This window comes from Peromyscus maniculatus, chromosome 7 (assembly GCF_049852395.1).
Source record: "Peromyscus maniculatus bairdii isolate BWxNUB_F1_BW_parent chromosome 7, HU_Pman_BW_mat_3.1, whole genome shotgun sequence".
Taxonomy (NCBI): domain Eukaryota; kingdom Metazoa; phylum Chordata; class Mammalia; order Rodentia; family Cricetidae; genus Peromyscus; species Peromyscus maniculatus.
Genome location: NC_134858.1, coordinates 90247547 through 90275180, shown reverse-complemented (window position 1 = coordinate 90275180; position 27634 = coordinate 90247547).

Sequence of the window (27634 nt, the reverse complement as noted above, 5' to 3'; positions counted from 1 at the left end):
GAGTCAACCAAACTAGGTTTCTTTGCTCTCACCTATGACATGATCCTGCTTTCCAGAGAAATATGACTGATAATTACAGAGATGTGTGTTCTCTCTATCATTTGGGTATAAAAATATACTTCGGTGGCTGCTGGGGAGGCAGAAACAGTGTTTTCCAGGAATGAGCCCCTTGATAGGTTATCTAATTCCAATTGGTCAGCCCAAAACACATGTTGTTTTTATCTATGGTATTCTATTACCAATAAATACTTGGGAGGCAAATATTGGGGTAAAAATCTGATAGATCAAAGAAGCAGGAGAGGGGTGACCAGCTGGCCTTCTCTCTACACTTCTTAGACCAAAAAGGGAGTTCAAAAGTCTTCCATTCTCTGGGTCCCTCTCTATTCCTTCATGTGCCTCTCTATCCATATCTTGGGTCCTCTGTATGTTCTATGCCTGATTATTGTCAACTAGAAGCAGGCTCTGTCCCCTAATTTAAGGTTAACTTTATTAATACAGTCTTGGGGTGTCACGATGAGATTGAACATCCTGCAACATTTCCCACTTTTGATCTAAATAAAAAAGAAAATTTTTTCAACTCTACTATAATAAAACTTTATATATATTAAGAACAATTATCAAGTATTGTCAAAATAAAAAGGAAAGGTCTTTAACTCTAACACAGTGAAACTATATACAATAAGAATTGTCAAATAAGAATTACATCCACAATGCCCAGTCCATTTGTATTTGGCAAATATTTATTCATGTTTACATACCAACCACAGACCCCCCTCCCATCCTTCCTCCCACTCTGCCCACCTTCCCCCCACCCTATCCACTCCTCCAGAAAGGTAAGGCCTCCCATGGGGAGTCAACAAAGCCTGGTATATTCAACTGAGGCAGGACCAAGCCCCTCCCCACTGCATCAAGGCTGAGCAAGACATCCCACCATAGGGAATAGGCTCCAAAAAGCCAGCTCATGTGCTAGGGGTAGATCCTGATCCCACTGCCAGGGGCCCTTCAAACAGACCAAGCTACACAACTGTCTGCCACATGCAGAGGGCCTAGTTCAGTCCCATGCAGGTTCCATAGCTGTCAGTCTAAAGTTCATCAGTTCCTTTGAGCTTGGTTCAGTTGTCTCTTTAGATTTCCCCCATCATGATCTTCACCGCCACCCCACCCTTACTCATGTAATCCCTCCTTTCTCTCTTGACTGGACTCCTGGAGCTCAGCCTGGTGCTTTGCTATGGATCACTGTATCTGCTTCCATCAGTTACTGGATGAAGGCTCTATGATGACAGGGTATCCACCAATCTGATTACAGGGGAAAGCCAATTCAGGCACCCTCTCCATTATTGTTAGTAGTCTTAGCTGGGGTCACCCTTGTGGGTTCCTGGGAATTTCCCTAACACTAGTTTTCTCCCTAACCCCATAATGTCTCCCTCTATCAAGATATATCTTTCATTGCTCTCCTACTCTGTCCCTCCCCCAGCTCGACCACCCCATTCCCTCATGTTCCCATCCCCCATCTTCTCCCCTCTATTGCCCCCAGTTTACCCAGGAGATCACATCTATTTCTCCTTCCCAGAGTGACCCAGGCATCCCTCTTAGGGTAGAGGTTTTTCAATATTCATCATCTTCTCTGAAGTAGATTGGTTCTGTCAGGAGCAGAATTATGTCACTGTCACGAAAAGCTTTATGTCATTAAAGCATCTTAAATGCCATATTCTGTAGATCTCTGAAATGTTTGAAGACCATCTACCTATCTACAGTATATTTCTGTTTAACCACTGTCACAAAAAGCTTTATGTCATTAAAGCATCTTAAATGCCATATTCTGTAGATCTCTGAAATGTTTGAAGACCATCTACCTATCTACAGTATATCTCTGTTTAACCTTGAAAACATACCTAACATGACTACAAGTTTGATTGTTACTAATGACTAACTGCTAACCTGCATTTCCTAAACAGTTTGTAATAATGGCTTTCAAGGACTAGAATTTTATACTACATCTTTTAAATGAGCTCTATAGATACAATACCTTAAATAAGAGTAGAAATATATATATGTGTGTGTGTGTGTGTGTGTGTGTGTGTGTGTATTTAGTATATTCTAACAAAAAATAACCTTAAATTTGTATCAATATACAAAAAAACATAGCAATGTAAAATATTTGAGACTAGTAGTTGCTTTTTAGTTTAAAAGTAGATTCAATAATCTACCTTTTTATTCAGTCATTCCTATGTCCACACCCCCTTTTAAGATAAAAGATAAAAGAGAAAGAAGGATAGAGAAAAGAAAAAGAAAGAAAAAAGTCCCTTAATCTAACCTCCTTTGTTTAGTTTCCTCTCTGACCATGACCAGTAACAATTTGCAACTAACCCCCTGAACAATGACAAACATCTATAACCCATCAAATGACCAAAACCAACCCACTCTACTTCTCAGGAATGTGGGCACCATGTTCTTAAAATTACTTCCCATATCTGGGGGCTACAGCATCTTAGGGGACCCTGAGAAATTTGGGATAATGGTCAAGTTTTGGGAGAGCTAGCTGAATCATTTGTTATCCAGTCTCTGTGTGATGGGAAAGTTCAGAGTTTACCTAAAATCCTGGCTAGATTAGTTTATGAGGCTGGGCGGCCTTAGCTTACCACTTTGAACTTGTCCTGAACAGTTTGTATTCTGAAAGTGAACTTCCAGTGGTTCTTGTCAGCTTAGTGACATTACCAAAATCCAGGTGGATTCCTCATTGCAGGGCCCCATCATCTTCTTGGAGACCTCAAATATCACTGTCAGGAATGGTTACAGTTCACTGCAGAAAACTTAAACATTTTAAATGTCATATGCAGCACTCTGAATGTTAAATAAATTCAGAGTATACAAACTTAATTCTAGTTACCTACTTCAGACTCAACCCCAAAATCACATACAGGAAGTTAAATGAAGCTTTTTTCTAGAATTAATGAGTACTCTATATGACAATTAATGTCACGACAGAAAGTTTATATATTGATATATAGTTACTTTATAAATTTTGAGATAATATTTACACCTCAAGAAATAGAATAGTCCCTTAATTTTGATTTTCTTCTGTCCCATACCAGGTGGCTCTTCTGCCATGAGACAGAGATTTTGGATTTGTTGTTGTTGTTGTTGTTGAAAAAGCATGCTTGGGTTTAGGGAAGGAAAGAGCCATGGTCCAACTCCAAACCCAGCTTTAATTTTTGATTGGATTGGGACCAAAAAAAAAAAAAAGAAAAAGAAAAGACAAGGACCATTAGCCCTTTGTGTTTGTACAGAGCAGCAAAAACAAGCATTTGGGATGATTTATGAAATTCTACTCAGTTGGAAGTGGGCTATATACCATTAGGCCAAATTTCTCTTTTTCTTAGGACATTTTCTCTGGATGATTCATCCTTCTTCTTCAGATGTCTCATTTTTCCAGTGCTCTTTAGATTCCTTTTGGAATGCTTTTATTCTCCTGGAAAGATAAAAACAAAACCCTGCCCCAACCCTAACTTTTGAGAGTTCCTTTTCTGGCAAATTATATCTTTGTTAACGCAAAATGTTTTTTGGTAACAGAAAAGGTATTATATTTTGGTAATAAATTTTTTTTCAGACTTGATCAAATTAAAGGTATTTGTTAGTCTTATAAGTTGGTTTGGATTGTATGACCAAGAACTATCACCTCTCCTAATCAAGAGATCTCTCCTGTTAGAATCAAATTTTTATCAATCTTAAGGGTATCCATAAGTTTTTTTCCCTTCCTGTGGAAATAAAAGCAAAACTCTTCCCCAATATAACACATATCCTGGTTTCAATTCCGAGGTCAACACATCTTTAAAGTATACAGGCTTATTTAATTCAGCAATTTTTTTCTATTATCCAGTGTTTCTCTTCAGCTGGTGTTCCTTTCTCATTAGCATCTAAAAATTTTAAAGTTAATAAAGTGCTGTGTAATCTGTCTCTGTGGGGGGGTGTCTTTATTACCCTTTTCTTTTTATTAAGCATCTATCTTAAAGTGTGATTAGATCTTTCTATAACTGCTTGTCATGTAGGATTGTGTGGCATAGCTAGACTGTGCTTTATGTTGTAATATGCATAAAAACTGTTTCATTTTACTAGAGACATTTACTGGGACATTGCCAGTCTTAATTTGTACAGATATTCCCATAATGGCCATAACTTCTAATAAATGTGTAATTACAGTATCAATCTTTTTAGAACTTAAAGAAGTTGCCCATTAAAGTCCTAAGTAAGTATCTATGGTATGGTTCATATACTATAATTTTCTAAACACTGCAAAATGGAACACATCCATTTGCCAAATTTCATTTCCTTGAATACTTTTTGGGTTACTTCCTACAAGTAATGGTTATACAAGGGATAATAGGTCATTTCTTTATAATTTCCTTGGCTAGTTGCCAAATGATAGAAAAATTTTTCTTTAAACCTTTGCTATTTACATGGTGTTTCTTATGAAATTCTGAGGCTTCTAGAACATTTCATACCAATACTTTATTTATTTCATTTTTACCTAGTGATAGAGGGCCTGGTATGCCTGTATGGGATCTGATATGTATTATGTATGAGGGGTAATTTTTACTTCTGATTATTTATTATAATTGAGTAAATAACAAAGTTAATTTTGAATTATCTGAAATAAGTTCATCAGCTTTGATATTCTGCATATTGAGAGTCAGTAATTATATTAAGAGGTTCTGGAAAATGTAATGATACTAGGAAAGTAGCCTATAATTTTGTTGTTGTTGTTTTAACTGAATAATAAGGGCTTTGAGCCAATTTACTAATTTTCCTGATTTGTACTCTGAGTTTCCTGATTTATTTGCATCAATATAAAATGGGGATCCAAAAATTGGTGTTCCTCATACAATGTGAGGAATAATCCAATTAGTTCTTTTTATAAACTGAAGTCACTAGAATTGGGGATATTTGTTGCTAATTTCTCCAAAAAAAAATTATTGCAAGTTCTTTGCTAATGTTACTTTTCTTCCCTTAATGAGGAAATTTCAGCCTTAGTAAATGGTGCAACAATTTCAGTTGGGTCTATTCCTGCTAATTGATGAAGTCTCAATTTTCCTTTCAGAATCAATTCAGAAAACTTTTCTAAATAGATCTTTAATTTTATATTCTATTTGTGACATAAAATATCTATTCTAAGATATTTTCTTCACTCTGCATAAGAATTCCTGTGGAAGAATGAATAAAAGGTTGCTGTGGGATGTTAATGTATGTCCTGTGGGAGCCCTTCTTGGGTTCCTTGTGGCGTTACCCAGCAGGTTTGCATAGAGGATGATTAGGACCATGGGCCTGAGTGCAGGTGTCTGAGATGGTCTGCACTTGGCTGTACTGGGTGATGGTCTGTATGTCAAGTTGCTCTGATTGGTCGATAAATAAAACCTGATTGGTCGTGGCTAGGCAGGAAGTATAGGCGGGACTAACAGAGAGGAGAAATAAAAGAACAGGAAGGCAGAAGGAGACACTGCCAGCCACTGCCAGGACAAGCAGCATGTGAAGATGCTGGTAAGCCACGAGCCGCGTGGCAAGGTATAGATTTGTAGAAATGCGTTACTTTAAGATATAGGAACAGTTAACAGGAGGCCTGCCACGGCCATACAGTTTGTAAGCAATATAAGTCTCTGTGTTTGCTTGGTTGGGTCTGAGCGGCTGTGGGACTGGCGGGTGACAGAGATTTGTCCTGACTGTGGGCAAGGCAGGAAAACTCCAGCTACAAAAGGTAGTCTGACCAGAATACAATCAAGATTTGGATCAAAGTGATGTACATGTGCATCCTGTAATTTCTTTTCTACCAGAGCCAATTCTCTCTCAGCCTCAGCTGATAGTTTTCTTGGACTATTTAAGTCCTTATTACCATGCACGGTTTGAAATAAATTACTTACTTCTTGAGTAGTTAAATCATTTATGGGACTTAGCCAGTTAATGTCTCCTAGCAATTTTTGAAAATCATTGAGTTTGTAATTGATCTGTCCTGATTTGTACTTTCTATGGTTCAATATTCCGTAAAGCTATCTTATATCCTAGGGAATTAATAGAATCTCCTCTCTGTATTTTTTTCAAGAGTAATTTGTAATCACCAACAAGCAAAATTTTCTTTACTTCATCAAACATTTTTCCTAAAGTATCAGTGTATGAATCAATCAGTAAGATATCATACACATACTGGCAAGTTATAGATTGAGGAAATTGTTTATAAATTATTTCTAATACCTATTGTATGAAATATTGACACAGAGTGGGGCTGTTTAACACTCCTTGTAGAACTTTCCTATGGTACCTTTAATAGGTTGGAAATTATTATAAGTAGGCATTGTGAAGGCCAATTTTTCTCTAACCTATTCTTGTAAAGGTATAGAAATAAAAAGCAATCAGTATAATAGACCATCCCTTAGGTAATAGAGAGGGCAAAGGAATTCCTGGCTGTGAAGAGCCCATTGACTGGATCACCTTATTTACAGCTCAGATCTATTACCATTCTCAATTTTCCAGATTCCTTTTTAATAACAAATGTAGGAGAATTCCAAGGACTTGTCAGTTTTTCAATATGTTGAGATTTTAGCTGCTTCTGTACCAGCTGTTCCAGTGCCTATAACATTTCTGATGTCAAAGACCATTGTCCCACCCATCCAGGCTTGTAGGTTAACCGTTTTATAGGTAGAGATGTTGGTACCTTTGAAAGACCAACAGATGTTGAAACATGCTTAGATACAACCTGGACTTTCTATGACTGTTATTGATAACCTCTTTTACTATTTCTCTCAGAAGCATTCTTTATTTTATGGTTTGATTCTGATCATGTCCCAATGAATTTATTGGTGTTAGCCACATATGGCTTTAATTTTCCTTTCTGATCTTCTGTCCATATACACTAGACCCACCTTGTATATTATTTTTCCTGAGATGAAGTTCCAATCCCTAGGAGCTGAAGAGGCCAATCTGAATACCAAGATTTTGATGAAATTATTATTATATTAATGCCTGTGTCCAATAAAACTTCAATTATAGTGTTGTTTATTCATATTTTTAGCTTTGGTATTGATCATTTATATAAGTCTCCCAAAATACTCATTTTATGGTCTCTTCTGAATTTTTTATTTTATCTACTGAAGCTGTTCTGTCCTGGATCACATCCAGAACAATATGGTTTTTAAAAACATGTCTTAAGTCTTTTAATTTTTCTGTGGATGAGTTTCTGCAATGGTGACAAGCAATGATTGAACCAAATTTGATACTGGGGCTTGTGAGTGGTCTTCTAAGGCATTACCCAATAACAAAGAGTTACCTTGCTGTCCCATGTTGATCTACCTTCATTAGTCCAATGCCAGCCTTTGCCATACCCACTATATACTCCAGAAGACTGGAGCCTCTGCATACTCCAGAAGGCTGGAGCCTTCTCTTTGAATATTCTCTAGAAAAAAACAAAAACATTGTTTCTAGGAACCCCTTGCCTACGCTGCCTTTTTAGATGACCTGGCATACCACAATTAAAGATATCTGATATTTTGATTTTTCTTAAAATTTTTAGAAATCATTTCTATCAAAGTAGCATCACAAGTGTGAGATCCAATATCAGCTGCCCTTTTAACTCCTGTATCTATTAGTGCAGATATTGCTTTTAAAAGCCTAGTCATACTTTTAAATTATGAATTAGCATTTTCAAAAGCCACAGATGCAATTAATATTTGTCTGACTCTGGATTTGATACTATTCTATTTACAGCTGAAGTCAATCTCTTTTTAAAAAACAAAAACAAAAAAAAAAAAAACAGTAAATGCTTCTTTTGGGTCCTGTACCATTTTAATAAATGACTCAGGTCTCTTTCTGATTCTTCAACTTTGTCCCAAGCAGTCAAAGCTACTAGACAACATGAGGCTTAAGTGTGACCATCAAATCTAAACTGTCCTGGAAAATCAGCATATTTGCCTGCCCCCAAGAAGCTGTTCCTGGGAAATATTAATCCCTTTAGCCATATTTCATTGTTCCATGGCCTTAGCTTTCTTTTTCCACCATGTTCTCCAGTATAACTGAGGACCAGCTTCCAATATTTCTATAGCTAAATCTTTCCAGCCTTAGGGGATAATTCTGTTCTGAGTTGCCCATGAATTTAACATCTGTCTAACATAGGGTGAATGCATACAATATGAAATGATTACTTCCTCAAATCTCTTCAAATTTAACATTTCAATAGGATTCCATGTAGCTTCTGCATTACCTTGAGGGTCCCTATCATCTGCTCATCATTCTTGTATAGTAACTAGATAAACTAAGGTTGGTTTTCTAATAACCTTTGGCCAACCCTCTTCAGTTTCATCATGCAGTGGTGTGGTGGGATCTGATCTAAATTCCTCTATCTGTGTCTGAGTATTTTTCTTATTTTCATTAGTAAGTCTTTCTAAGGTTTGTATCTTATCAGTCAATTTTTCATATTTGACACAGTTATCAAACCACTTTTTAAGGTTACATATGAATTATCAAACTGATGGTAATTATTATTGACACTATAGGTCAATCCAAGTTAAGTCAGTTACCTCTTCATTTATTATTTCCCATTTTCAAGCCATCCATTATGGCATTATACAGAGTCCTAACTCCCTGCATTGTGATATTCCCCATTCTTAAGGTGAGAAAGATTTTCCTTTAGACTTCCCAGGTGTCTTTACCAAATCTGTTGACTTTTCAGCTTGCTAAGAGCAGTGGCAGCTGCTACAGCAGTGAAGGGTGATACAATTAGGAGGGGCATGGTGGGTTGCCCAGGAAGCCAGGCTGGTGCAGCAGGTGCCCAGGAGACAAGTAGAGGGGGCATGGCAGGGGCACAGTGGGAGGCAAGACTGTGGCACATACGAGCATGGAATGACATGATGACAGGATGACAGGGAAGGTGGTGGGCAGCTGTGGCTGCAGCATCTGCAGAAGTGTGCAGGAACAGAATGTCCCATGTGAACATGTGGAGGATGAGCAGCAGCAATATCATTGCAGTGTGAATAGGTGTCACGCAGTGGATGTATACAGAGTTGGCCCCAGGGAACAGACACAAAGGGACCAAGGCAGGAGAAGTCAGCAACCATTAGGCAGGGCTGGGGGGGAGGGGAAACAGTGGAGGGAGAAGCCACCAAGGAATGGCTGTGGCAGTGGGGAGAAGTGGTGGCTTCAGAAGCTGCTGAATGATCTCTTGCCCTGCATTGTGCGCCAGATGTTACTTTTTTATCTATGGTATTCTATTACCAATAAGTATTTGGGAGTCAGATATTGGATGAAAACCTGACAGATCAAAGAACCAGCAGAGGAGTGACCAGCTTGCCTTCTCTCCACACTTCCTAGACCAAAAAAGGGACTCCCAAAAAGTATGCAAATCTCCAAGTCCCTTTGTATTCCTTCCTGTGCCTCTGTATCCATATCCTGGGTACTATGTATACTCTACATATGCTCTTCGACTGATTCTTGTCAACTAGTCACTGGTTCCACCTCCTGATTAACTATATTAAAATAGTCTCAGGGTGTCACAGTGAGATTAAATATTCCACAAAAAAAATACATGTACACATGGAACAACACTAAAAGGATGCATGGTGTGTGTGTGTGTGTGTGTGTGTGTGTGTGTGTGTGTGTGTGTGTGTGTGTAACAATCAATAATAATTAAAGAAGAAGATCTCATGTATTTGAGAGGCTGTTGTATGGTTGAGAACATGGAATTAGTTGCAGGGGAGACAGAGGGTGGAGGTGGTGTAAATACAGTACTTATGTATCCTCAAAAAAATCTTAATAATCTAATAATAATCCTCAAAACATCTAATAAGTCTAATTGCTTCTTTTTTATTCTGAATTACAGGAATGCCTCTAGTTTATTTTAAAAGTTTTTAGACAAGAGCCATTTTAACTCTCAATATCTTCCTCAAAACTATTTTCTGTATTCTTTCTGGTAGCTGCCCATAAAATATTGGAGTAGTTTCTCTAATATTTAAAGAAAAAATATGACTTCCTTTTTAAAGTATCTCTGAACTTTCCTTTTCAAGAACAGCTTTGAATTCCCTCACAATACCACAGCAGGAGAATAAGGTGTTTTCTCTGTCCCTGCCTCTCCCACTCATTTGTTCTTAGGATAGACATGTACAGGGGCTGCTACAGAACAAAGAACAGATTCACTTGAGAAATCAAAGGAGTATTTCAGAACTAAGGTGTATGAATTGAATACTTATAACAAATGACTACAGGACAATGGAGTTAGAAAAACATAAATCAACACAACAAACACGAGACAGTGAGGCTAAATGATTGGAACTGTGAAAAGTGAGAATAAAATTGGAGGGAGCCTAGAAATCTTAACTGTGGTCATCTTACTATCCTTCTGAGGAATTTGAACTTTTCCCTATAAATGTTGACTGCAGAATAAGTGTGGATCTCCCTTTGTTTTACAGAGGAGAATTGACTAAGGACTCAGCATGCACTCTGGCTGCCCAGCACCCCTCACTTCAGAACTGACTTCCCTACTTGGCACCAGTGCCATTTCCTTAGCCCAATCACTTCAGCAATCACCCCAGGAACATGCAGACATTCTTCAGCCTCCTGACATCGGAAGTGCTTGAAGGTCTCTGACAACCTCATAATAAAATTTCACCCTTCTTTCTATCAGTATTCTGTGGGTTGGAAATCAACCTATAGGCAACAATGAAAAACTCCCTGAACTAAAGATAGAACAGGGCTAGATGAGATGATTAGTTTCAATTATTAATCAATTCAATATGCTTTTTAATACTCTTAAATTCCATTTAATGTAACTCAAATTTAGGTAAAAGCATTTATGACCATCATCTCAATTTTCATCTCAAATATTACATATTTATCATATCTCTTATCAACTAACTAGTAGCTGTAATGAATAAACAACACTGTTTCTATTTAATCATGTAAAATGATTAACTAAACTGTATACTTAGGCAAAAAAATATTAATAGGAGCTTTTCCAGTATTTTAAGATGATTCCCCCCAACCCTCTAAAAAATCTAAACTCTATGAGAAAGTCACTGCAATATACCAAGCCCTAGAATAGTCATTGAATATTATATCTTCTCTCTGACATTCTAAATATGTAAAACATTTTTATTTGAAACTGACATTCTGTGAAATTATTCATTTTAAGAATCAGAATGCAGCCCTTGTCAGATGCTTGGTCCTTTGGAAATAATATGTTAGTTATTTGATGTGGCTGTCTTAATTTTCTAAAGTAGAATAGATGTTCTCTGCATAGAATAGAGATGTGTCTGCATCATTCTCTCACTTATAAAAATGAACTTCCAGAAGGGTTGGGCCTCGTGTGAAAAGGCAAAGCAAAACATTCTTGCCATTGTGGTCCTCATAAGCATAAGAACAGAACGTTCTTAACAAAGGGAGCTTTGTTTCAGTAGATTCTGAAGGCGATTCTGCCCAAGTACTCTGGATTTGATCCCCAGAAGGCATAAAGTCAGGTATTGTAGTGCAGGCTTGACCCTGCTTCAAAAAGAGAGGGAGAATACAAAGAAGGGGAGGGGGAGAAATTTAAGTAAGTTGGCTCTTGCTGTTGACATTATCTGCTATCATGAATTGAAAGCTTGATATAATCATTAATATAGCAGAGATGATACTGTTTATCCTGTTATTTTATGGAAAATGAAAAAAGATACAAGGTCACCTCTGGAAAAATCTACTTTTCCAGATACCTACTTTGCCCCAAGCACTGGTGATTCCGTGTAGACCATAGGCCTTTAATCCTTTTGTCCTCATCTGTGTCATCACCTCTTTCCTTTTCACTGTCATGTCTGCCACCCACAGGACCTGTGTTATCTACCCAAATAATAGTTACATTGATCTTCCTCAAATAGTCTCTTAAATCTGAGTCCCCCTGAACACACAGTTCTGCCTTTTAAAATACAAATTACAACTAGCTTATAACTCACAGTACTGTGTTTACAAAATTGTTCCTTTATCTTCTGATGTGAAGACTATCTCTAAGCTACATTGTGTTGTCTCCCTTTAAGGATACTTGTCCTTTCCAGTTTTTTCCCTTTCCATTTTTCATCCTTGAGCCACTAAATTGCTACAATCCCCATTTACCACATACTCCGAGGCACTTCAAAGCTTAGAAAACTCTAACCATCTGCATGATAATTAATCTTACCCTTCTCAGTTCTTATTGGCCACAACTTACATATTTTAGACATTTTTATATTTTATGAATTGTTTAAAATGTCTCTTGCTATCTGCCTTGCTTTTAGATAACTCATTATAATTCTAACAGCACCATCACTTTTCTCTATAAATACATTGAATTATCCAGATAGATATAAATGACCTCTTAATCTTTAGGTTAAAGTAGCAGTCAAAATAATGTAAAATTTCTGGGTGAAATATTACAGCATGAATCAAGTTTACTTTAAGTTTTTGCTTTCAGTAAATTGCCCAGACTGCTAGTGTAATTCACCTTTAACAAAGCAGTATTAGCATAATAAGCAAGTTTTGACAGATATGCCAGACCAGACTTTGTATAGTCATGAGCACATGGGATGTCTTTGTAAATGTCATTCTCTCTGTATGCTCCATTTCAAATGACTGATTCAGAAAATTTAAGTCTATTTGGTACTTCCTTTACTTCAGATGTAAATCACCAATCGCTTTACAAAAGCTTGAGTAGTATTATCCAAATACATTAAAATGGAAAACGTGCGTTTCATATTCAAATGACTACTGTTTAAACACCATCTGCTCTACCTCCCTTCCCCCTTCCTCATCCGCCTCCATAACTGGAAACTCTGGTATCCATGCTTAGAAGCTCTTTTAGTTCACACATCTCTGAAGACTCAGTACCAGCTGGAAGAAAGGAACATTGGCAATACTGGCAGAAAAATGTTTCCAGTAGCTAATACCAAAAACAGGTCAGAAAATACTCTTTTAAAGTCATTATGCAACTGTCTTAATCCTCTATGGAACAAGGTAGAATAAATAAGCAATCATCCTCTTCTTCCCTTGGGGAAGGAATATGTGCTGGTAATTTTCTCATAATTTGGAAAGGAAAATTTGTAGTTATTTTGTCTGGAGGTCTACCTTTCTTTACGTACAAAAGCAGCTCATAGCGCCACTTTCTCAAGAACACACAAAATATAAAATCCTTCTTCCTGCCTACCAAATGCAAACACAAGGAACAGAAGTCAGTGAGAAGGAAGGGAATGCAAAATGTCTGGTAACATCTCTAATGCACACACTCAGTTGGCAGAGTTCTTTTCAATCCAACAGCCCCCTCTGCTCCCTTGAAGCAATTAGGTCCCTCTGTGTAACTTCAGTTCCATAGAGTGTTTCCTCATCAAAATGGATAAAAACTAAAATATTTTTTTCTTTCCTCCAGTTGTATAATAATAAATCTGCCTTCTCTTCTGTTTTCTCAAAGTAGAAGTGGGGAAAGATGTGTGTCTTTGGCTTAAAAGAGAGGTTCCTTCCAGAGTACCTAGAAAATGTTATTTGTGAAATGGAAATAGAAACAATAAGTATAACTACATTGAAGCCTCATAATAAGGAATTTTGTTAATATTAGAGATGTAGTATCTTAGACTCCAGCTGCCCAGCAGGAACCAATGAATATATATCCAGCCAATAAAATACTATTAAATGACAAACTTTCTCAGGCAGTATTGAGAGAATAGAGCTGAGGATAGTTCCCACAGACATAGGGGTCAGTGTTTATCAGGAAAGATATTCATGGTGTAATAGCATAGCACATCTCCTTTCTCTGGGATCGCTCATCATATCTCAGATACCTTTCTCCCCACCTAAGCCATGGATTCCTTGGCTGATCGGTTTCGTTCTCTCACTCTGACATCTCACGTTTCTTCTGTCTGAACAAATAAGTAGCACTTGGAAAGTTTTATATTCCATTTTTAGGTTGTAGACACCTAGAAGTAAATTTAAAGGTTGAGTGTAAATCAGTTTTTAATTATGTGTCCTCATTTTGTCAAAGCAGGGACAATTTAACATGCATTGTTTCACTTGTGGTAATTTCTATGTTTTGTTTTTTTAATTTCCTCCTTTCTTTTCAGTTTTGAATAAAGCCTATGATTTCTAGTTGTTCTCCATTTCACTTTGACTATAGATGCCTCTTTGCTTTGTCCTATCAGCCAAATCAGTTAACAGATAAATCTTACTTCTGAGTAAAAAACTGTAATGGGTTATGTTTAGTACTTGTCTGTTGGTCCTTCTGCCTTAGTAACTAAATAAAAGGTCCAAAGTAAAAATTTTGTAGAAGTTGAGGATTCTCAATTGTGATCTCTGTTAACCAACTGCTTAGGCAGTTTCTGACATTTGCCCAAGACACCTACTACGTTAGGTTCACTGCAGAGCACGTTTTTATTGGGAGAAATTAAGGTTGTTTAACACAGAATGAAGGGAGTGCTATTATGGATGAGTTCTGCCCAGAACCATGGATCAGACACGCATTATCATAGTCTCACTCTGTTCTTATTCTCTCAGCCTCTTGCAGGATATTCAAAAGACTGTAAACACATTCCACCCTTCGAACTCCCAAGATAGCTTCATCTGTCTCAATTCTTCCAGTCTGCAATCAACATTTACTTTGTATTTCCCCCACTGATGCTCTGGACTCAACTGTCCTTTTTTCCTCGACATTTTTCAGGTCAGTGTGTCTCATTGTATGTCAAGTAGAACATGAGAAAAGACAGAGAACAGCTGCTTCCATCTGCAACTTCCGACTAATAGCATGACTATTGTTTAACCTTGTAAGTCTTTAGGAAAGACTAAACAGAATGTTCCTTAGGTCTTTTGTTGAATGACAATGAAGGAAAAAGAGCATCCATGACATTTTAATACAGTATTTTTTGGAATGGAGCATTTCCCCAACTTTAGTTCCAAATATCCCAGCAATTTTCTACAATTGAGATTGTATACATAAATGATTTTCTCACAGCAACAATTAATTGCAGGGTATTCAGAAAATAACTGGGTCAGCAAGATGGCTCAGTGCGCAGAGGCACCTGTCACCAAGACTGATGACCCAAGTTTGATCCCCAGGATTCATATAATGAAAGAAGAGAACTAACCCTCTGAGCTGCAACACACACACACACACACACACACACACACACACACACACTCACACACACACACACACACACACACACACACGAGACAGAGAGAAATATAATGTTAAAATACAAATATTAAAAATGTAAAATATGAAGTGGAGGCAAAAAGCAAGGAAGTAAGACCTGGGGTTATTTAGAGATGTTGAAAACACAACTTTAGCTTTCAAAGGAATGGTATAATTGTGAGGAGTAGAATATTCGCTCCTGAATTCCAGACTTTAACTTCTCACACATTTATATTCAAGAAGCTATCAAGGAGAGAAAGCCTGAGGTTTATGTACATTTCATTTTAGATAGCACAAAAATTTATCCATTTTTATGAGGTATGCTTCATAAAGTTTATCTTTTCATAACATTTAAATCTCTCAATATAACTGTTCCTTGATTCATATACAGATAATAAAGTTATACTTAAAGATATCACCTCTTAATCCTTCTAGAAAAGCATGCTGGTCAAGGAGATAAGGCATTTCACAAACTATCCCAGGGAATATGTTGAGATCAGAATGGAAGAGATACAAGGAATTGTAAAATCTCAATGGAAAAGACACAAGCATTTCCCCTCAGCATTTTTCCAGGACATCCTAAGCAACATTCATATAGAAATGCCCACCTATAAGTTCAAAATTATAACAGCTTTGCACAAATTGTTTAAAATAGCTAGGTACATTTAATGATTCTGTGTCTCCTTATATGAGGAAAAACAACTTTGTAAAAAAAACTAAACAAACAAAAAAACCAAGGTTTTGTCTTCTGAAGTTTTCAACTACTATTGAAACTTAGGAAAGTAGAATTTGCAGCCTACAAATTAACAATAAAGATGCTGAGGTAAATGTTTGAAATCATTTAAAATGTTAAATATTTTTAAAAAATCAAAAAATCATTCATGAAGGAACGAGAGAACATCCAATTTTTCCTTAAACCACCATCTCATTAGAAGACACTTCTCCAGGCTGCCCCTGTTCCACCATGGTTAAATCAATGAGGAAATTACCTTGTCTGACAGTGTTCTTCATTTCTCACTATATATTCCCTTTATTGTGTCTATCAGTAGTTTTGTCAATCTTAAAGTTTTAGAGAATAATATTAAATCTTGAATAACTCTGTTCAATGTTCTGCTTTCTATAGAGAATCAATGTAAGAAAGAAAACATCTTAACTTTCAAATAATGGGAGAGGCAGAGAAAGAAGAATAGGAACATGGTTAAAGAGTACGAAGCCTAGTACTAGCCTAGGTCACTTTTGATGTTTTTAGCTTGGTTTTCTAAGCTACCTCTATTGTATGACTTCCAGGGAAGAAATGAACAAAGTCTAGACACCAAAGATAACATACAAATAAAAGATGAATAAACCACTTCCGTCTGGGTCTAGCTTAATGAGCAAGTTAGTTTACTGAGGTTATCTATAGAAGTATGAGTGAGAGGTTATTAATAGGAATACGGTGACTTGGCATCACCAAAAAGCCCACCCCAGCATGAGTGATGGCTCATGGATGCTTTATCTCTGAGGGCTTAGAAGTTTGACCAATTGGAGATTCTTCATTCCTCAGCAGCTGGCACAGGTCACACAGCCGTGGGAAGAGGCCTTGGGAATCTTATTTCAGGAGCTGTATGAGTTTTGAGAGTTTTATTTACTTTCTATGTCTTAGGAGTCTCCCTTCTTGCTCCAGTTCAGAGGAAATAACTGCACAGTAGCCTCAGAAGTAAAAATGAAAAAAAAAATCATGTCAACTTTATTATTATTACTCTTATAATTAAAATGAAAACTCTTTTGTTACTATGTGGGTTTGTGGAGCTGAGAAGTCAAGAAATTCTTGGAAGTTAATCAAGATCCAGGAAGAAAACAAACCAAAAAGGCAGAGTGCTGTTTTAGTAGCAAACAAATAATCCAAGCACTGGGGAGATCAGGTGGGAAGATTAAGAGTTTGAGGTCAGGCTGAAATACATTGTGAAGCTGTGCCTCTTTTCAGGACCATAATTTTTGAGATATCTCTAGAGATTAAGAGTTGAGAAGATCCCCATAAGTCAATTCAGACAATTGTAACATCTGACAACCCCAAATCTGTCTGGTCCAATACACACTCCAAATATAAGTTTGTGGACTCCACCTACTTGTGTTGTTAACTAACTACGTCAAAAATATACTTAGAAATTCAAGTCCTAAATGACATGACTACAGGTAAAGTGAGGTTTTTACTTTTCATTTTTTGTTAGTTATTTGTAAGTCACCAATCTTACACATGCAAGGACTCTCATCGATTGCCCTACCCACACACCCATCCTTCTTGTCAACGAATTCTTTTAGATAAATAATAAGTATGAAAAAATTTAAGAAACCAGAAAAGATAATAGGTTGCTTCTGGTTTTCAGAGAATTTTAAAGTACAATGTTTAGAACATTCTAGTGCTGAGAAGGGCATCCTGACACAGTTGTTTTTATCAGCCTGTATCTCTTCTCAGAAAGAAAACTAGCTGTCACATTTGCAACTAATTTTCCAGCACTTGCCCAGTAGTTATTCAGGGAACTGGGAATATCAAGTATCAAAATAACATCATTGTATTCTTTTAATTCTGTAAACATGTGGAGTGGCATCTGCTAGTAAGCATATGCAAGGACACATACAAACACTTCATAAATACCCTCCTGAGCTCCATTATCTTGTACTGCACTGTGTGGGAGCATCTATCACACCCTGACAATAACACTCAGGTCCCAGTAGCTTCTCAAAATAAAAGCTCACTTGTAATGCACATGATGTCAGCTTAGGACTAGGCAGATTTCCTGGGCCTGTGTCCTCTGAAGAGAGAGGCCTTTTGATGTTTCAAGCTTTTAGCATTTCCATCTTTTGAATTCATGCTGCCAAGGACCTGGTAGCTAAATGGGGTGGAGAAACGAGTACCATCATTCAACCTTCCCTTCCTGACATTTGCTTCCACCTAGTTTCTCAAAGGAAACCACACGGCTGTATTGGGTTTCACAGGGAAACATGCCCGAAAGAAAGGAAAACAAGTAGAGAAGGAGCTTTTCACCCTCTCTAGCACTATGCAGGACATGTGAGGGTGGAGATTGTATATCTTTATATTTTTATTTTTGAGAATTTCATAAATGACTCTAATATTTTCATTTCTCCCCCTGCCCCTGTGCCAACTCTTCCCATGCCCGCCCCTCCCCTTTGATGGGATTGCCTGTAGTTTTTCATCTAGGAGCAAGACTTTATGAAATTTCCCCACACAGGTTGGCATGTCAGCTGGTGTTGTCATTATGTAGGTCTTATTTAGGTAACTATAGTGTTGGAATATCCTGGGTACAGCACCTCTGTTATGTCTAAAAGATACTACCTCAAACCAGACCACCTGGAAAAAAACATTCTCAAATTCATATGGAACGACAAAAGACTCCAGGTAGCCAAAGTCTTCCTGAGAAAAAAAAAAGACAATCCTGGAGAAACTACCATACCAGATTTCAGACTACATTACAGAGCTATAGTTATAAAGCATTGGAGTTTTAACATTCAGAATTGTGGCTTTCAGGAATAAAGCCCAAATCCTTTAATATACTTATGAATTTCCTTGTTGTTCTTATATATTCTGCAATGTGCCAAGGTAGTATTTAATATTTAGATAGTCACTTAAACTTAATAATCAGTTATTTTTATTTGACACCATTGGTATGATAAATAGACACACTGATATTTGACGAAAGTCCATGTTCTAGAGATATAGCGGGTTTTTCATAGCTGTTTTCTCAGCAAGGTCCCTCTACAGCAAGGCTATGCTGGCTTTGAAGGTTCCTGAATTCTTAAAATTCTTACCTGTAAAAGTCTAATATAGTAATTTATTTAGAAAATGACAGTATTTTCCCCAAGTATGCCACGTACTGACTAGTTGCAGTCAATGGCAGTACTTTGGAGATAATGCCCCAAATGAAATTTGTGTTCGGCAAATGGGGCAAATGAGGAGAAAGAAGCCATTTTCACTCCATGCTCAAAAACAGGATGGAACTGAATGGAAATTGAAATTGTTACAATGTTAAATACATTCCAATTAATGGAAAACAATAATATACTCAGGAGGTGAGTGAAAAGGAAACTGCAAAGAACATCTCATTTTTAAATTTACACAGAAGTAATTTGATTTGAGCATGAATAATGATCATAAAATAGTTATTACTATTGCTTTTCAAATTATTGTCTCATTTTGCCTTGCATTCTCCAGATTATCATTATGTGTAAAATTATTATATTTATTTTAATTTCTCTAGCCCATTTGTATTAAGTCAGCAAACTTAAAATGCACTGGACATAGAATCATGTGTAATTTATCTTCAATACCCTGTCTGTAAATCCCTAGAGAGAAAGATCAGCCTCCCTAACTCCAGAGATTTTTTTACCAGTACACTGGGGACTCTAAGGTTATTCAAATGTGAAGGAGAGTGTGCTGGTTTATGCAGACAGATCAAGAATATTTTCAAGCATGTTTTTAACATAACAGTGTTCCTATCCAAACTCAATAAAAAGCAACTTTACTATGGTCCGGAATTCTAACATTATCATTGCCTCCACAAACAAACCCAACCCAATTTAGCAAAGAAACCTTACAGCAGGGAGAAAGAGACCAACCAGGGAAAGTTTAAGTAGGTCAGTTGTACCGTAATGACTGGAAAATACTGAGCTGAATAAAAAAAAAAAAAAAATCTGCCACTTCCTATTAAGACACCAGTGTCTAGAAATAAGCAGAGGCTTTGTGTAAGACAGAAAAGCCAGAATACAGTTTCCTTGTACTTCCCCCAAGGAGCTGGCAAATCTACCCTAGAAAAAGAAGGGAAAAAAAACCCGATAGATGATTTTAACTTTCTACGAAACAGGCATTTAACAATTCACACTCAAAACAGAGTAATTATCTGGGCATTATTATGTGTGTCTAACACTGAAGATGCATGGTTTTAACTGCTATTGATTCTTTGTGGATTTCACACCATGCATTCTGATCTCACTTATTTCTCCGTCCCCTCACGTCTGCCCTCTGCCCTTGAGACCTCCCCCCAAAACAAAACCAAATTTAAAAGAAAAACCAAAAACCAAACAAAAAAGCAAAATGAGAGAGAGGGAGAGGGAGAGAGGGAGAGAGGGAGAGAGGGAGAGAGGGAGAGAGAGAGAGAGAGAGAGAGAGAGAGAGAGAGAGAGAGAGAGAGAGAGAGAGAGAGAGAGAGAATCTTGTGGAAGCTGTAGCATGGCCCATTGAGTCACACAGTTAGCCCTTTGGTCCCTTCATCTTTTCTTACTCGTGTTCATTGCCACGAGTCATGGTCTAGCTAGAGGTCTCTGGCTTCTGCTATGCCCCTGGTAATGGACTCTCGCTAGGGATCCTCTTGGATATCCTGTAGTTGTCCTATGTCATGAGATTCTGCTGTTTTGAATCTGTAGGTTCATCCCCTTCACCTTCTCCAACAGTTCATAGATGAGGTGGATGTTGGGGTGGGCCAACTCATAGCCCTGGCTCTAGGACTTGGTGGAAGCTAAATTGGTCAGCCCACCAGCTTTCCCTCTTTGTCACTTTCCCAGGCTCTAGAACTGTCTCAGCTAGCTTGTCCAACGCAGCATGAAGCAAGGAGCAGGGCCAGTTCTCCTGCTCTCAGGTCCTCAGATCCACTTCACCTACACTAATACCACCAGGGCCAGCTCTACTGTTTTGCACAGGTGAGTTGCAGGGTCCTCTCTCCTGATTGCTATAAGGAGCATACAAGTGAAAGGGGTGTGTGTGTCAGCTCTCACATCCTCAGGGCTAGCTCTAGTGTGTTGCCCAGGTGTGGTAACAGGAACCCCATGCATCAACTCAGACCCTGGCTGCTGCAGGGCCATGAACCCAGACAAGACCCTCGGCAGCAGACCTGGCCTGGATGACACCATGGCCATCATACTCCTTCATGGCCATAGGCTGAGGCCCAGATTCCCAGCATCTGTGTTGTTTTCAGTGGCAACATGGGTCACAGACATCAGTACAGACCTTAGCTGTGATAGGACCACAGACCCAGACATGGTCTCAGGCAGCAGCCTAGACCAGGATGTCACTATGGTCCCAGGTAGCAGCACAGGCCCTCAGGTTAGAATGGCCTCTGTGGTATCATGGCCCTTGGACACCAACATGGCCCAGGTGGCAGCCCTGACCACAGGCCTCTGCACAGCCCTCGGTGGCAACAGAAGCCACAGACATCAACACAGGCCCCCTCAGCTGCTTCAGGGCCTCAGACAAAGACCTGATCCTTGGCAATAGCCCAGGCCTGGACATCACTTTGGACTCGGGTGGCTAGCAGGCCGTTCATGTCAGCAGGTTCCTCACCACCTTTACCTCTTCAGATCCATCCCTCTCTCCAGCCCATGAGCTCTTCTGCCTTTCAGTTCTCCACCCTGTACTCGCCTACCATAATGATGCTGGAATCCCAGTAAGAGGGATCCTGGTTGGGTCACAGGTAACTGAAGTGTTTATCTAAATTGTTCTATTATTAATAAAAACTCAGGAGTCTAATATCGGGGTAAAAAACCTGATGGATTCAAGAAGCAGAGGAGTAGTGACCAACCGTCATCTACATTTCCAGATCAAAGGGAGCATACAAATCCCAAGTCCCTCGCTACTCTTTCCTCTACAGTTTCTCGGTCCTTATTCCTGGCTTCTCTATGGTTAGTTAATTCTGGTCAGCAAGTCGCTGACTCCAACCCCTGGTTCAAGGTTAACTTTATCAACAGTTTCGGAGTGTCAGAGTGCCATCCAGTATCCCACAACAGGTAGCACTTGATTGAGTCCTGCTGGTCCCAGCCTCAAGGCATGACTTAGAGCTGTTGCTTTTCTTCTCTCATGTGCTCTGGCCTAGACACCTCCGATGGCTCTTACTATGATGGTGCCAGAGGCCCAGCACCAGAGGCATTGCCAGGCTCCTGGTAGATTGTCCCTCCCCAGACCTCTGCGGGGGCCCTCTGTGTCCTCCTCCAGCTCAGGCCTAGGAAGTGCTGAGCAGCTTCTAGTGGATTGTTGAAGATGCATTTGTTAATGTGCCTGATCACAAGATTGCTCCCCAACACTTATAAACAAGCAGTATTGACATTTGACCGTGTGGACTCACACACATGCCTCCTTGCCACTATGGGCCCCAGGATGCCCACTGAAGCAGGAGTTTCAGGGATCCCACATCCTTGCCCTATTTTGTCATCCCAGGCATTTACCAACATGATCTCCCTAACGTCTTTTTATCCCATCATCCACCTTTTTTTTTCTCATATCTTTCTCATGATTAGGCATCACCATCTTTCATTTTCCATGCTGCTTTTGTCTGACTAAAACTATCAAAACCTTCCAAGAGCCTCCCAGGCTATTTATTTATGTTGCCGTCAATGGTGGTGTCTTCTTGCATTGCCTTTGACTCCTGTAACTCCACCTAACTTACTTCACTTTGAGGACCCTTAAAAGAGAATTCTGCCTTACTTCATTTTCTTTGCTGACACAGATTTTTCCATGAAAAAACCCTCTCCTGTTTTCTTTGCCAGGCTAATGCTGACCATACTTTGAATACAGGTTTGTGTAAGATGCCTTCTAAATCTGCATCATTTCTTCTATCTTTTCTAACTAAAATTTTCTCTTTGCTGTCATTTCTTCTTTTCTCAGCAGCTACCACAGCAACTGATATATGGTACGGGTATTTATGTTCTTTTTTTCTATCTTAAAGGTTTTGCCTAAGTTTTCAGCCTGACTAAAGTGTGTCCATTTCTCCTTTATCAAAGTAAGAATATTACATGACATCTAATTTATAGTGTTTGGGACAGAAATTGTTAAAGGACATAATACATTTACAACCATATTGGAATATGATCAGTTCTAAATAGATGTTTGATGCCAATGTTATTGACTGCAGCATCATTACCATTTCTTCACTAGTCCCTTTAAGCCACCATTTCTTTATTTTTTCACTAAAAGTTTTGTGCATTGATTTTCTTGCAGCCCTTTCAACAGTTTTCCCTGGGTGGCTTTTGTCTGTGTAACAATACTAAAAGCCCTGACTTCAGAACATTAGTACCATTTACTCCTCCCTTTTCAGTGTCCTCACACCCCTCACGTAGAGAACCAATTTGAGTGAAGAGCACAGATGTCAGGAAACAGTTTCAATGTCCAGAGAGCTTGAGTGTGAGTCCTGCCTACCTCCTCCATTTACAGCCAACTAAGGTTGGAGTTATGTCGTTTCTCTGTCACTTAATTTCCTCCTCCTTCTTTAGTAGACACAAAATGGTCCTTACCTCAGAAGATCACTCTAGCAGTAACGGAGGTGAGAAGTTAGCACATGAGTCTATTACATGAGAAGTCTATGTTCCTCCTTATTCACAGGTACATGCTCATTCAATTATGACAAGTTGAGCTTTCACATTCATGACACAAACATAATATATACTCCTTTATAAAGCACGTGATATAGAAAGGACATTTAAACTAGTACTTCCACAACCTCATTAAACAAACAAATGGTCTGTCTTCTTGGCTGGTTCATAAGTTTCTGTATCTACTTCTAGCTAACAATATTCAGCTAATGCAGACAAATTAAACCAAATTTAGAGATAGCAATAAACTTTTGGTACATCTCAGGGCTTAATTGTTCTTAGGGAAGAGCTATTGTGTTGATATCTCTGAACGATCATTCTGTTCTAATGATGCTGACCTTTCACTGAACCCCAGCACCAGCATAGACCCTGTGGAAAGGGGAACAGAGGGAAACATAAGGAACACAGAACCCGAGGCCAGCAGTCTGGGCTCAATGCTAGGTTTTGTCACCCAAAGCCATCTGACCACGTGCTACTTACTGGCACTTGATTTTCCTAATTTTTTAATATGCAAAATAGGTTATATTGTAAATGGCAAGGCAGTAGAATTTGGAAGAGAGGTGTATAAATAATGTTAACAGTGCTCTGCACGTAGTGCTCTTGTGTAAATTTTTCTCCTTATTATAAATGTACATGATTATGAGACCATTGCTAAAGTTTATTATTGCTCAAAAGTCAACACAGTAAGTAAAATTCTACATAGTTTTTATCTTCCCACAAGTACTATTAGGCCCTAGGAACCAATGGCATTTTTATTGCAAATCATTTTAAAATAAAAGTTACAGCCATGCTTTATTAAAATGAAAATTGTTTACTTGGCTTTAAATTCTTAAGACTATATGTCATTTCTGTAAGCTTATAGTTAGTACCAGAAATAAAACACTGCAAAGATTTTAACAAAAACTTAAATTTCTGAACTTTTCAACTTTACAAATATTTCCAAACCTCTGAGTCAAGAATATGCTCACTGAGTCATTTTGTTGTTGTTGTTTTGTTTTCTTTTAATTTCAAAAGTTGTACTGTTGTATGCTCCTTTAAAAAAATTAAAGACGCCTCATATTACATGTTTCACATTCTAAAATTTCTGAAAATGTGCTTAAGTAATGCAGACATTCCTGCAAATCTGTATGTGAGTAGGGAAATCGAAACAGCATGGCCATGATCTCGTTCATATTCAGAACATAGGAATGTCTCCATTCATGGTTTTAAAGCCACAGCTATAATTTGAAGAAAATTCCCTTCCCAGGCCTGTGATCGAGTCCCTTCATCTAGGATGTAAGCACAGATTTGTGCTTTGCGTACCGTTTCTCTGTGGCATATGAGTTGAGTGGCAATGTGCTTTGAGTCCAGCTGCATCGCAGCTCTCATGTCTGTTTGCCTCCCAGACTCCCAAGACCTGTCATGTAGTTGCTGTTTACACACACACACACACACACACACACACACACACACACACACACACACACACACACACACACTGTGGGGGAGGTGTGTCCCTGAATTGGGGACCCAGAAGCAGATTTGGACCGCCATCTTGTTGTGAGGTATTATTCTCTCCTGGATGCTGTTACTCTGATATTGTCGATCATGTCAATGAAACAATCTTGCATCTGCACAATTTGCAGCAATTCTATTACTGTAAAAGGTTTTAGAAGTCTGTATGAGGTTAGCTGTTGGTTCCTGCTCAGCTAATAATGTGTTTGGATTCTACAAGCCTCATAGAGGAAGTTTTTACAGTTGAGTTTAAAAAAAAATAAAAGAAAAAGAAAAGAGATTTTGTTTATCATAACATGGGCCATAGAGAAAAATCTTCCCTGTCCAGAAAATCCATTTTTTCACTCTAGCCTACCTGGCAACTTTCTGATGTGAAGCCAACCTGGACACCATCTGTGTTCATGCACCCCTTTGTTCTGTTGAACCAGATGCTGTCAATTATACTTATTCTCCTAACTTAAGTAGCCAGAGACCATGCCAAGAGCTATCTGCAATCCACTCACTCTGTGGTTTGTTTAAAGAATTGTCAAAACTACATCCAGGTCTTGAGCGTTCCTTTCTATTAATACAGGTAGACATTCAGTCACTCCACTCCAGTTATTATTGTGCATTGCTGCCACGCTGCTTTACAAATAGAAAGTTTGAGGCAACCCCTATTAAATATGTCTGGAATGATTTTCTAAGTAGCATGTCCTTACTCTCTGTCCTTTGGCCATATTTTAGTGGTTTTTTAAAAATATATAAATAATAATAAATAAAAATATAAAAAAATATTTAAATAAAAAATTGTTTAGCCGGGCGGTGGTGGCGCACGCCTTTAATCCCAGCACTCGGGAGGCAGAGCCAGGCGGATCTCTGTGAGTTCGAGGCCAGCCTGGGCTACCAAGTGAGCTCCAGGAAAGGCGCAAAGCTACGCAGAGAAACCCTGTCTCGAAAAACCAAAAAAAAAAAAAAAAAAAAAAAAAAAATTGTTTAAATGAATTCACTGCACACACACAGGACAGCAAATTGATTCTATCACTGTAGTGTGTGTTGTTCTTCATCCAGGTCATTACTCACACTCTTTCTCTCTTACTATCCTCCAGCTTCTGGATTCTCAGAGACAAAGCGATGCACAGAAATTAAGGCAATTAATTATCCTGCAATAACCTGTAAGTGTTTAAGAGACAGGAAACATGACCTGCCTATCTTCAATCAAAATCCAAAAATGATAAAGCTCAATGGAGAAGCTATGTCTAAAGCTATGATTGAAAAAAAGAAAGAAAGAAAGAAAGAAAGGAAGGAAGGAAGGAAGAAAGAAAGAAAGAAAGAAAGAAAGAAAGAAAGAAAGAAAGAAAGAAAGAAAGAAAGAAAGAAAGAAAAGCAGCCTCCTATGACAAGCATTTTGCCAAGTTGTGCATGCACAGGGAAGGTTCTTGAAAGGTGTTCAGTGTGTTACTCCAGTACTTCTGTGAATGATAATAAAGTTGAACAGTTTTACCATGGCTATGGAAACTATTTGAACATTCTGCACTGAAACCTAACCAGTCACACATTTCTTTGAACCATAGCCTAATACAGAGCAAGGACCAGTGCTGTTCAGTTCTGTGAAGACAGAGAAAGGTGAGACACCTGCAGAGGGAAAGAGTGATGCTGACAGAGGTTGATTGTCATTGTATAATGAGGCAGTGAGTGCTGATGTAGAAGCAGCTGCCATATCCAAAAACCAAGCTAAGAAAATAGATGAATGGCCCTAACTACACAACAGATGTTCTACACATCCATAGATGTCATCTAGGGCTTGTATAGCTTGAGGGGAGAAGTTAGTGCCTGACTTTAAAGCTCCAAAGAGCAGGCTGACAGTCATGTTAGGAAAAATACAGCCATTAGTTTGTGAATCATGTCAATGGTCATATTATTTTGGAGCCCTTAAGAATTACACTAAATCTACTCTTCAACAGCCTAGATCACTACATACCTGTTTAGATCATAGTTTCTTGTCACAAAAAAAAAACCTTTCAAAACATCCCCACTCACTGACAGTACACCTGGTTACAGAAGAGCTCTGATGGAGATGTATGAGACTACTGTTGTCTTAAGACTTCTAACACCATCTATTCTCACTCAGGATCATGTTTGACTTTCAAGTTATATATTTAACTAATACATTTCATAATCACATATACCAAAGATGGTGATCCTCTGGAATACATGGGCAAAGTAAATTGAACTTTCTGGAAAGGATTCACTACTTTTATTTATTCATTTAATTGTGTATTTGTTTTATGTGCAGAGGTGTTTTACCTGCACATGTAGAGGCCAGGAGAGGGCTTCCGATCCCCTGGGGCCAAAGTTACAGATGGATGGGAGCCATCATGTATATGCTAGGAAATGAACTTGGGTTGTCTACAAGTACTCCTAACCACTGACCAATCTCTCCAGCCTTGGATTCAACACTAAACTATCTGACAGCAACCTTCAGAAGGCAAGATCCTCTGCCAGCATAAAACACATAACTTGCTGAGGTCTCAGAGGTCTCAGAACTTAGCAGCATTGAGTTAGAGCCCTAGCCTTGTTCAGATAATGCTAATGTGCACTTGTTCAGACAGGTCTAGCATGAATGGAATTCTCTGATTATATGATTATATCACATAGCTCATA